Raw genomic sequence first — 12,676 nt, forward strand, 5'->3', positions numbered from 1 at the left:
TGAGGAGATGATACTGTTCGCATTCAACTACGATGAAGTCGGTGAGGCCGACATTAGCAGCATATTGTGCAAACTCTTGAAGGATTTTGGCCCCTTCCATGAACGGGGTATGCGGCCATTCGCACGGCCGTATCTCCGCCATTCTCCGGGTATGGAGATCACTGTCCGATGACTGCCCAATCACTCCCTTGGAGTTCTTCTTGGAAGCAAACTTCCTAAAGATACTCATGTTTTTCCAAGCAACAATCCCCCAAAACAGTTTCAGAGATGGAGCTTCGAGCAAAGAGATCGGAATCCGCGGGTTTGATAGCAAGAACATGAGAGAGAGAGCAATGGTGATTTTTTCTGGAGGTAGGTGATGAAGTGGTATGAAGAGATAAGTGAGGGGGCCCACGTGGGGACCACCACCCACCAGGGCGCGCCTGGGGGTCCTGGCGCGCCCAGGTGGGTTGTGCCCACCTGGTGCACCTCCCTCTGGTATTATTTGCACCAAAAATTCTTAAATATTCAGAAAAAAAACGTATTAAATTTTCAGAGCATTCTGAGAACTTATATTTTTGGGTCATTTTTATTGCACGGGAAATTCAGAAAATAGACAAAACATGGCATTTTATTTTATCTAACTAATAAAAATAGAAAACAAAAGGTAGGGACAGAAGGTAGTGCTTACTAAATTCATCAACTTCATACCTCTAAAAAATGATCCATTAAAATAGGTTAATCAAGTCTTATTAACAACCACTTTCGATTAGCATGAAACCGAAGAACTTTCGTAAATCACTAAGTTACCTCAACGGGATATGAATGTCCCCAACAATAAGCATTTCATAATTCTTTTTAACAGTAGGTAGAGGTAGTTGAAAACATCCAATAGTGATTGTCGGAGATTTTTCAATAACATTAATACCATTCACTTGGAATTGTTTCTTCGGAAAGTGCACCATATGCTCATTACCATTGATATGAAAAGTGATCTTGCTTTTATTGCAATCAATAACAGCCCCTGCAATATTCAATAAAGTTCTACCAAGGATAATCGACATATTGTCGTCCTCGGGCATCTCAAGTATAACAAAGTCAGTCAAAATAGTAACATTAGCAACAACAACGGGCACATCCTCACAAATACCGATAGGTATGGCAGTTGATTTGTTAGCCATTTGCAAAGATATTTCAGTAGGTGTGAGTTTATTCAAATCAAGTCTTTTATATAAAGAGAAAGGCATAACACTAACACCAACTCCTAAATTACATAAAGAAGTTTTCACATAATTCCTTTTGATGGAGCAAGGTATAGTTGATATTCCCGGATCTCCAACTTCTTTAGGTATTCCATCTTTAAAAGTATAATTAGCAAGCATGATGGAGATTTAAGCTTTCAGTATTTTTCTCTTATTGGTGATGATGTCTTTCATGTACTTTGCATAAGGAGGCATTTTTAAGATATCAGTCAAGCGAGTATGCAAAAAGACTGGCCTCGGCATTTCAGCAAAGCGTTCAAATTCTTCATCATCTTTCTTTTTAGTTGATTTGGGTGGAAAATGAAGGAAATATGCCCTAGAGGCAATAATAAAGTTATTATTTATTTCCTTATATCATGATAAATGTTTATTATTCATGCTAGAATTGTATTAACCGGAAACATAATACTTGTGTGAATACATAGACAAACAGAGTGTCACTAGTATGCCTCTACTTGACTAGCTCGTTGATCAAAGATGGTTATGTTTCCTAGCCATTGACATGAGTTGTCATTTGATTAACGGGATCACATCATTAGGAGAATGATGTGATTGACTTGACCCATTCCGTTAGGTTAGCACTCGATCGTTTAGTATGTTGCTATTGCTTTCTTCATGACTTATACATGTTCCTATGACTATGAGATTATGCAACTCCCGTTTACCGGAGGAACACTCTATGTGCTACCAAACGTCACAACGTAACTGGGTGATTATAAAGGTGCTCTACAGGTGTCTCCGAAGGTACTTGTTGGGTTGGCGTATTCCGAGATTAGGATTTGTCACTCCGATTGTCGGAGTGGTATCTCTGGGCCCACTCGGTAATGCACATCACTTAAGCCTTGCAAGCATTGCAACGAATGAGTTAGTTGCGGAATGATGTATTACGGAACGAGTAAAGAGACTTGCTTGTAACGAGATTGAACTAGGTATTGAGATACCGACGATCGAATCTCGGGCAAGTAACATACCGATGACAAAGGGAACAACGTATGTTGTTATGCGGTCTGACCAATAAATATCTTCGTAGAATATGTGGGAGCCAATATGAGTATCCAGGTTCCGCTATTGGTTATTGACCGGAGACGTGTCTCGGTCATGTCTACATAGTTCTCGAACCCGTAGGGTCCGCACGCTTAAAGTTTCGATGACAGTTATATTATGAGTTTATATGTTTTGATGTACCGAAGGTTGTTCGGAGTCCCGGATGTGATCACGGACATGACGAGGAGTCTCGAAATGGTCGAGACATGAAGATTGATATATTGGAAGCCTATATTTGGATATCGGAAGTGTTCCGGGTGAAATCGGGATTTTACTGGAGTACCGGAGGGGTTACCGGAACCCCCCGGGGGTTAATGGGCCATAGTGGGCCTTAGTGGAGAAGAGGAGAGGCGGCCAGGGCAGGGCCGCGCGCCCCTCCCCCCTAGTCCGAATAGGACAAGGAGAGGGGGGCGGCGCCCCCCTTTCCTTCTTCTCCTCCACCTCTTTCCCCCTCTTCTCCTAATCCAACAAGGAAAAGGGAGGGAGTCCTACTCCCGATGGGAGTAGGACTCCTCCTGGCGTGCCCCCTCCTGGCCGTCCGCACCTCCCCCCTTTCTCCTTTATATACGGAGGCAGGGGCACCCTAGAGGAACAATAATTGATCGTTTGATCTTTTAGCCGTGTGCGGTGCCCCCCTCCACCATAGTCCACCTCGATAATACTGTAGCGGTGCTTAGGCGAAGCCCTGCGTTGGTAGAACATCATCATCGTCACCACGCCGTCGTGCTGAAGAAACTCTCCCTCAACACTCGGCTGGATCGGAGTTCGAGGGACGTCATCGGGCTGAACGTGTGCTGAACTCGGAGGTGCCGTGCGTTCGGTACTTGATCGGTCGGATCGTGAAGACGTACGACTACATAAACCGCGTTGTGCTAACGCTTCCACTTTCGGTCTACGAGGGTACGTGGACAACACTCTCCCCTCTCGTTGCTATGCATCACCATGATCTTGCGTGTGCGTAGGAATTTTTTTGAAATTACTACGTTCCCCAACAGAAAAGGCATAGGTTTTTGAACCCACGATTCCCTTTCCTTACTGTGTTTTCTAGCAATAAAGTCTCTTTTATCATATCGTGTATTCTTGGGTTCTGGGTTATCAAAATCAACAGCTGGTTCTATTTCAACATCATTATCTGGTTCTTTTTCATTGTTTGGTTGAGCATCTTCATGAACATCAGCATTATCTTTTTCATTATCACTAGGTGAATGTTCATTACCAGATTGAGTTTCAGCATCAGAAATAGAAACATTGTTATCATTATCAGGAGGTTTTTCTACTTCAGGTTCACTAGAAGCATGCAAAGTCCTATCATCTTTCCTTTTCTTCTTCTTTTTAGAAGAACTAGGTGCAGTGGTATTGTTCCTTTGTGAATCCTGTTCAATTCTTTTTGGGTGTCCCTTAGGATAAAGTGGTTCCTGAGTCAATTTACCTCCTCTAGTTGCAACTCTAACAGCAAAGTCATGTATGTTGTTATTCATTTAATCAAGCAACTCTCTCTGTGATTTAGCAACTTGTTCTAATTGATTTTGTACCATAGAAGCATGCTTTCCCACACCTCTAACATCATTTGAGATTCTAAATAGCAAGTCACTCAAGCGAGCAATCATATCAGAGTTGTATTTCAATTGTTTTATAACATTTGCATTGAAGTGATCTTGCTTTCTAATATAATTCTCAAACTCATAAAGGCATTGGCTAGGGTGCATATTACGAGGATTATCATTATCATTGAACTTCATTAAAGAATTTACCTCTACCACCTTAGGTATTGGTGGTGTATCAAGCCCATGTATTTCTTCAATAGGAGGTAAATTTTTAACATCCTCGGCTTTAATACCTTTTTAATTCATAGATTTCTTTGCCTCTTGCATATCTTCAGGACTGAGATATAATATACCCCTATTCTTTGGAGTGGGTTTAGGCGGTGGTTCAGGAAGAGTCCAATCATCATAATTTTTCAATATGTTATTCAATAATTCTTCAGCTTGCCCAATAGTTCGTTCCCTGAAAACACAACCAGCACAACTATCTAGGAAGTTCCTAGAAGCATCAGTTAGTCCATTATAGAAGATATCAAGTATTTCATTTTTCTTAAGAGGATGATCAGGCAAAGCATTAAGCAATTGGAGAAGCCTCCCCCAAGCTTGTGGGAGACTCTTTTCTTCAATTTGCACAAAGTTAAATATCTCCTGCAAGGCAGCTTGTTTCTTATGAGCAGGAAAATATTTTTCAGAGAAGTAATAAATCATATCCTGAGGACTACGCAACATAACCAGGAGCAAGAGTATTGTACCAAGCTTTAGCATGACCCTTTAATGAGAATGGAAATAATTTGAGAATATAGTAATAGAGAATCTTCTCATCATGAGTAAAAAGGGTGGCTATGTCATTCAACTTAGTAAGATGTGCCACAACAGTTTCAGTTTCATAACCATGGAAAGGATCAGATTCAACCAAAGTAATTAACTCTGGGTCGACAGAGAATTCATAATCCTTATCGTCAATAAAGATAGGTGAGGTAGCAAACTTAGGATCATATTGCATTCTAGCATTTAGAGATTTTTCTTCATACTTGCAAAATAATCTCTAGATCATCTCTATCCTTACAAGTAAGAATATCTCTAGTTGTCTCCTCATTCATAACATAACCTTTCGGTACCTTAGGCAATTCATATCTAGGTAGGCTAGTTCTAGCGGGTGTTTCAAGATTTTCAGTTTCAAGCTCATCATCAGATTCAACAATATCATGTTGTCTTACTGTAGCAATTTGTTCATCAAGAAATTCACCTAGTGACACATTATCATCAAGCAAGGTACTAGCATCATCATAAGCATCATTCATAGCAGAAGTAGTATCATCAATAACTTGCGATATATCAGGATTGATAGCATGTGGTGGTGTTGCAAGTTTACTTATAACAAAAGGTGAATCTAAAGCAGAGCTAGATGGCAGTTCCTTACCTTCCCTCGTCTTAGAGGCAAAAATAGTAGTCTTAGCATCCTTCAGATTCTTCATGGTGATAAATTGATAATAATCCCAAGTGACTCAACAAATATAGCTATGCTCCCCGGCAACGGCGCCAGAAAAAGGTCTTGATAACCCACAAGTATAGGGGATCGCAACCGTTTTCGAGGGTAGAGTATTCAACCCAAATTTATAGATTCAACAACAAGGGGAGCCAAAGAATATTTGTAAGTATTAGCAGTTGAGTTGTCAATTCAACCACACCTGGAGATTAATTATCTACAGCAAAGTGATCAGTAGCAAAGTAGTATGATAGTTTTGATAATAGTAGCAGTAGCAATAGTAACGGTAACGATAATAACTTAGCAAGAGCAATATAAGATAAATTCGTAGGCATTGGATGGGTAATTTGTTGGATGATATTCATCATGTGACAGTCATAACCTAGGGCGATACGGCACTAGCTCTAGTTCATAAATTAATGTAGGCATGTATTCCGTAAATAGTCATACGTGCTTATAGAAAGAACTTGCATGACATCTTTTGTCCTACCCACCCATGGAAGGGGGGTCCTATTGAAAACTAAGGGATATTAAGGCCTCCTTTTAATAGAGAACCAGAACAAAGCATTAAAACACGGTGAATACATGAACTCCTCAAATTACGGTCATCACCGGGAGTGGTCCCGACTATTGTCACTCCGGGGTTGCCCGGATCATAACACGTAGTAGGTGACTATAACTTGCAAGATCAGATCTAAAACATGAATATAATGGTGATAACATAAACGGTTCAGATCTGAAATCATGGCACCCGGGCCCAAAGTGACAAGCATTAAGCATGGCAAAGTCATAGCAACATCAATCTCAGAATGTAGTGGATACTAGGGATCAAGCCCTAACAAAACTAACTCGATTACATGATGAATCTCATCCAATTGCTCACCGACCAGCGAGCCTATGAAGGAATTACTCACTCCCGGTGGGGAGCATCATGGAATTGGCGATGGAGAAGGGTTGGTGATGACGAAGAACAAAGATCCCCTCTCCGGAGCCCCAAACGGACTGCAGATCTGGCCTCCCGATGAAGAACAGGAGGTGACGGCGGCGCCGTCTCGTGGAATACGATAATTCTTTCTCCCTAATTTTTTCTGAAAAAATGTGATTTTATAGCGTAGGTTTTAGGGTCTGCGGGGCCACCAGGTGGGACAACCCACCTGGGCGCGCCTGGAGGGGGGCCCGCGCTGGTGGGTTGTGCCCACCCAGGTGCCCCCTTCCGGTGGTTCTTGACTTCAGAAATTCTTTTTATTGATATAAAAAATCCTCGCAAACTTTCGTTCCATTCTGAGAACTTTTATTTCTGCACAAAAACAACACCATGGTAGTTCTAGTTTCATTCAAATCATGCAAATTAGAGTTCAAAATAAGAGAAAAAGCGTTAGGAAAAGTAGATACGTTGGAGACGTATCAGTAGCGCGGCGGCAGGAGAAGGGAAGGCGGCGGCGGCGCGACGGGAGTGGCGTGGTGGCGGCGGCGCGGGAGGGGCGCGGTGGCGGAAGCTAGGGTTGAAACCTAGGAAACTGATACCATGTATGTTGTGAGAATTGCACGATGTATTAGTCAGGTGCAAACACACGTATATATGATGTACAACGGTGGACCACGAACTCAACTATACAAGGCAATTAGGAGGTAGGCCCAATACATAAATATGCACAACACATATACTCAACACTTCTAACTGATAATCAAGTCTTGAGATACTAACTAGGTTGGCTATTTTCTTTAATAAGCAATAAACAGCAGAGATTTGACGAGGATGCCGAGCTCCCGCTACTTGATCGAGAAAAAGTTGCTCCTTGCCCCTTGGATTCTGTAGCTTTATTCACAGCGTTCATGGCATGGTCGACGCGAACGTTGTTACTTGTTAGCGATTGAAAGTGAGCGTGTGTCCTCTGGTGGCCGTTGAATCGAATCGCATCCAGGTGGTGCCATATGTGCACCGACGGATTCGGCGGTTCGCGCGTGTTTGTGCTTCCAGCGAGCGTCGTCGATGGCCGATCGACCGGAACCGCGGAACCATGCACATGACTGGTGCAGTGTCGCTACAGCTACAGGTTGCCCTGGCATGCAGCCGGTTCTCTATCGCAATCTCCTCCTGTTGGTCCCAAGCTTATTTGTCGTTTTTTTAACACACCGAAGCTTATTTGTCGTGCTGTACCACAAGGAATTCATGGCCGTGATCTTTTCATCAAGTTGGTACTGCTTGATTTCTGCATTCAAAATATATATATACTGCTTGTATGCAATTTTTCAGCTCGAAATTAACCTGATTATCATCCTGCAAAAAATCATCTTTAATCTTTAAACCAAAATCAAGCAATTCTGAAGCAAAACCGATAGGTCCTCCATACTAACGTGTCGTCCAAAAAAAAAGCGCCCCTACAGCGCTCGACGCCTGCAAGCGTAAAACCGTGTGAGCTCTTCTTGTCGGTCAGAGAATGGTTGGTTATTCAGCGTCTGATGGCAGCACGTGAGCTTCTTGAACCCAGAGGCTGGGCGCCTGCGCCTCCAAGGCGGGCGTCCCCCGCACGTTGGCGAACTGCGCGTGGCACGGCTGGTCGCCGCACCGGAGGTTGATGCCGTCCAGGCGCACCCCGCTGCACGGCTGCTCCTCGCTGCACCGCAGCTGCACCGCCACCTTGCTGCTCGACGTCCCCTGGATCCTCCTGAAGGTCACGTCGCTGATCTGCACCCGCGAAGGCTTGTCCACGTCGGAGCAACGGCCGTGGGGGCAGTACCGCTGGTCGATGAGGATGGGGTTGGACACGTCGGCCATGATGATGTCCTCGAAGGTGATGTTGGAGGCCCGCCCCGGCGGCGACCCGGGCCACGTCTTGATGCGCAGCCCGTTGGTGGTGCCGCGCACGGTACAGTTCCGGATCACCAGCCCGCGCACGTCCTCCTCCCCCTCCTTCCTCCCCAGGCTGCCCACGCTGATGCCGTGACCCGGGCCGCAGACGATGCCGGTGACCACCACGTCCGAGGAGCCGGGGCCGACGGACACGCAGTCGTCGCCCGTGCCGATGACCGAGTCGGCGATGCGGACGTGGCTCGAGCAGCCGACGTGGATGCCGTCCGTGTTCCGGCTGGATGCGGGGGCGTGGATGCGGAGGCCCTCCGCCGCGACGCGGCTGCTGCGGTGGAAGCTCAAGTGGAAACCCCGGCTGTCCACGAACCGCAGGCCCCTCACGGTCGAGTTCGTCACGCCGTCCAGCTCCAGTGTCTGCGCAATGGCGGGCAAAATCACCTCACCGTCCCGTTCAGTAAAAAGGAAATGACACAAATTTGACCGATTCAGTATTGAGGGCCGGCGTGATCACCGTCGTTTTGGCCTTGCTAGTCCGAGCGCCGCCCTGGCCGTCTAGTGTACCGGCGCCGGTGACGAGGAGGTTGCTCAGGGCCCTGAACGTGATCCAATCATCATCCGTTAGGTGGCATCCACCCGTGCACGGCCGGAGCACGCCGTCGATCACCACGACGGGCGCGTCACCGCTCTTGCACGGGCCCGAGAACTCCACGGCGCCGACGGCGAAGGTGCCCTCGGGGATCAGCAGCGTCGTGTTGCCGGTCGTGGAGCTGCACGCGGCGCGCCATGCCGCCAAGAATGCCTGGAAAGTCAGTGGTGGTGAGTGGTGACACGGGAACACGACACATGGGTTCAGATACGAACGTCAGGAAAACACAGGAAGCAGCGAGTCCAATCTGCAGCAACGCACTCACGTCTTTGTTGTCTTCGCTGCTCGGCGCCGCTCCGTACTCTGTAACGTCATAAAGGCCGGCGGCGGCCCCATTGCTCTTACAGTGAACATGGCGGCCGGCAAGCACCGCGAGCAGGTACAGGATCAAGGGGACCATGAGGACTGTAGCCATGGCTGTGGGGATTGGAAGTTCAGACTTCAGAACCGTGTATGTCAGCAGGGATCTTCGTATCTTATATGTGCACCGTTACACAAATGAGCGTCGATATTCCATGAATTGAAGACTTCGTGCAAATATAAATCGTAACCTCCTCCAAAATGAAAGATGAGCGCAATTGAGCGCTTTTATTATTGTTTGGTGCTACTTGTAACTCCTCTCCAACATAAATCTATTCGTTTCTTCTGCAAAATGCTTAGTGGCCAAAGAAGGCACCGAGTATTCAATCCCCTTTAACGAATGTTGAGGCAAGAAAAATAAACGAGGTTAAAGGGGAAGTTCCCTCCCTTAACTTTCGTTGTTAGGTAGGAGGGGAGTTTCGAACTCAGATTGCTTAATTGGAAATAGGACGCACTTGCCATTGGGCCAGCAGGCTAAAAAACCAGTTGGTCCTAGGAGGAACTAGGGCAAAATTTCATTAAGATGGAAGTGAGGCTCGAACCCTTGTTGGCCCGTACACAAGAGAAGATTTTTAGAGAAAAGGCAGCAACCGAGTCTGTGATAGGGCTCGAGCCTAGCCCGACTTTAAATTAACAAAGCCATCAACCGACCAGGAATACAGATGACAAGTAACCGAAAAAAGAAAATAAAGCACGGTAAGATACATAGGCGCTGGAAAGTAGCTAACTAGCCTCAAATGCTACAAGCTAGAGGATAAATCAGAGAAAAACGCAACTGAAGACATCGAGGCCCTCCTCCGAAAACGAAGCACCAGGGAACCAGGACCATGCTGGCATAGAGGAGAAGGGGATGACTGGCATCAACACGGAATGTGGTCACGAAACAGCTACGGACCCCGGCATGGCACAACCATCCAATTCCTTCTCCGAAGAAGGCCACAATCTCCTCGTCTGGCTCGATAGGCACCGCACCGTCGGAAGATAGAATCTTCCACCTAGAACAAGAATGGTTGCCGCTGGAGGATGGCCACATAGAGAGGATCAACACACTCTCGACGAGCCGCAAAAGCTTCCCTCAAGCAGAGTTGCCCATGGCCCGGCCGCAAAGGAGGGATAGCATCAAGCTTGGACGAAGAGGACACACCACTTCCGCTGCCTAACGCACCCCAACAACGCACACCAACTAAACGACTCCCAAAGGCGACGCCTTCAAGAAGAACAGCGCCGAGAGTGCCGCCACCGCCCACCGAGGTTAGAGCTTTCACCCGGGAGGCTAGAGGATGGTAGGTGGAGGGAGGCAGACCTGACAAACGCCTCCAAGGAGGAAGAACGGTGCCCTCGGGCACCGTCGCCATCGCGGTCAGCCATGGCCGGCCATGGATTTCTCCTGGTCTGGCTCCACACCACCATCCCACCCGCGAAACAAGACCGATGATTGAAGAAGAAGACCCCGACCTAGGCCCGAAGGGGTGGGATCGCATTGCCTCGGAGATGGAAGCGACCGCCAGATCTGGTGCCGCCGAACGCCGAGACTGCGCCAGGTCCATGTCCACCGGATCCCCGCCGTCCTCACGGCCAGGGACGCCACCACCACAGTCGTGCCAACGCTTGCCGCAGAGCCGGTGGCGCCACTCCGAAAGAGGCCGCCATCCTAGATCTCGTCGCCACTTGCGAGAGAGCATAGCAGCAGATGCCCCGCCGCCACCTTCCTTGGGGGCGCCCCGGGCTTGCCCGGCGGCCGTCTCAGGTGACGGCGAGGGGGGAAGGAGACATGAAGGGGGAGCTCTGCGGTGATCTAGGGTTTCGCCCCCGAGACGCCGGATGGGGCGGTCGGGGGCTACACAAGAGAAGATGTGTAAGAAATTAACGAGACAAGCAAGCAGGACATTGAACAATTTCGTTGAATGTGTACCTTGTGAGATGCAGTGATCCAGTTGTACGCTACTTCATTTCCCCTGTGTTCAACAAAAGCGGGCAGGGTGTTTATTAGCTTGAACCAACTCAAGAATCAAAGATGTATCATACGACCTGTTAGAGTAGTCATTATGGTATACGACTTCTAGCCCAAGTCAGTTTTGTACCCCTACCCCAAATCGGTTTGTACCCTCTTATTTACTCTTGTATGCCGCATCAAATCATCAATAAGCAACAGTTTTATTCAGCTTTCATGGTATCAGATACCGGTCCCAGGGTTTAGGGTATGGCTCCGCCAACGCCACCGCCGCCGCCGCCCCCCGGCTACTTCGAGCGCCGGGCCGCACTTATCGCCAAGGCTGCCAACGCCGCGACCGCTTCTCTCTCGGCCCTCACCATAGCTCCACAAAACTACCCTGCACCGATCCTCGCCGCACCAATATCTCTTGCTGACACAATCTCCGACGTCAGCCCCTACATCCCCATAGTTCTTGATCTCGCCGCCCACAACTACTACCATTGGAGACATCTCTTCGATCTCCACCTCGGCCGCTGCAACCTGCGCTCGCATATCGCCGCCAACTGTCTTCCCCGCCCCGACGATCCGCAATGGTTGAAAGACGATCTCGCGATCGTCCAGTGGTTCTACACCCGCATCACCACCGAGATCTTCAACATGCTCGATCACGACGGCGCCACCGCTGCCAACATCTGGCACTCCCTCCGTCAGCTCTTCCAAAGCAACACCGACGCTCGGAAAAACGCTCTCCACACCGAGCTTCGCAATATGGTGCAAGGAGACGCCCCGGTGAACCTGTTCTGCCAGCGCGTTAAGACCATTGGTGATGAGCTCCGCGAACTCGGCGATACAGTTAGCGACTCACAGCTAATCAATATCGTCGTCGTCGGCCTCAGCGAAGACTTTGACAAGCAAGCCTCGTTCATACCGATGATACGGCCCCCTCCTACCTTCGCTGAAGTTCGTTCCTTGCTACAACTCGCGGCGGAAACACAAGCTCGCAAGGACTCTCGCCCCAAGGTCTTTCATGCTGCGGCTCGTCCTCCTCTGTCGTCTACACCAGCGCCGCCTTCCAGGCCGGCTCCTGCCGCCGGGCCGTCCGCATCGTCATCTGTTGAACCGCCCCCAGGCTGGCATCCTAGTCCGAACTACCGCGGCAAAAACCCTATCTACAGGCCGCCGTCGACTCGTTCGGTTCCGCCTACGACATCCCCAGCACCGAGTCCTGCACCACCCACCAGTGCTCCATCTGCGGTTGCATGGCGGCCTCCTCATGATCCTTGGACGGGGCTTGTTCAAGCATGGCCCATGCCCTGGTCCGCTCCGTCCACCCTCGGTGCTCCGCCGGCATACTCAGGTGCCTGGCAACCCGGCCTTCGGCCGCCTACTGGTGCTCCCGGGGTTCTCAACTCCCGACAGCCGGCCAATGCCTATCACGCCGCCCCGACGTATGCTCCTTATGGTCATTACAGCACCGACGGCGGCGCCTACTACACACCTCAGCCGGTCCTGCTCCCGACGCCACCCCCACCACAGCCGGCCAATGCCTACTACACTCCCCAGCCGGCCCTACTGTCTTCACCATCGTATCCGCCGGCACCGCTTCCGACGCCACC

General features: G+C 48.6%; 1 pseudogene; it reads right to left on the reverse strand.

Moving 5' to 3' along the window:
• Window positions 1–7,558: 7,558 nt before the first annotated feature.
• LOC109747336 (exopolygalacturonase-like) lies at window positions 7,559–11,075 on the reverse strand (annotated as a pseudogene).
• Between the last annotated feature and the right edge of the window lie 1,601 nt (window positions 11,076–12,676).

This window comes from Aegilops tauschii, chromosome 7 (genome assembly GCF_002575655.3).
Source record: "Aegilops tauschii subsp. strangulata cultivar AL8/78 chromosome 7, Aet v6.0, whole genome shotgun sequence".
NCBI lineage: Eukaryota > Viridiplantae > Streptophyta > Magnoliopsida > Poales > Poaceae > Aegilops > Aegilops tauschii.